Source organism: Meleagris gallopavo, chromosome 2, assembly GCF_000146605.3.
Source record: "Meleagris gallopavo isolate NT-WF06-2002-E0010 breed Aviagen turkey brand Nicholas breeding stock chromosome 2, Turkey_5.1, whole genome shotgun sequence".
Lineage (NCBI taxonomy): Eukaryota > Metazoa > Chordata > Aves > Galliformes > Phasianidae > Meleagris > Meleagris gallopavo.
The window spans coordinates 20770183-20770441 of record NC_015012.2 but is presented as its reverse complement, the minus strand read 5'-3'; positions in this window follow the sequence as shown (position 1 = coordinate 20770441).

Below are 259 nucleotides of genomic sequence, written 5' to 3'. Positions count from 1 at the left end.
CGTTAGCAGAAGGCTGGCATACATCCAGCGCTGCTGAGAGCCTTCATGGAGTGGATGGGGCACGGCAGGGCTCACCCCAGCCTCTGGGTGGCTGAGGGGACAGCTCTCCTCGCTCACATGGCGCCACCTGCTGGGCTAGTTGGCACGTGGGAATTCTGTTATTAGGCAGCTAGTTCGGGGCGCAGTCTGGGGCTGGGCACGGCTCTCTGAAGGGCCGCGGGGTCAGGCAGCCCTGGGGCGGGTGGCTCGGGTGTCAATC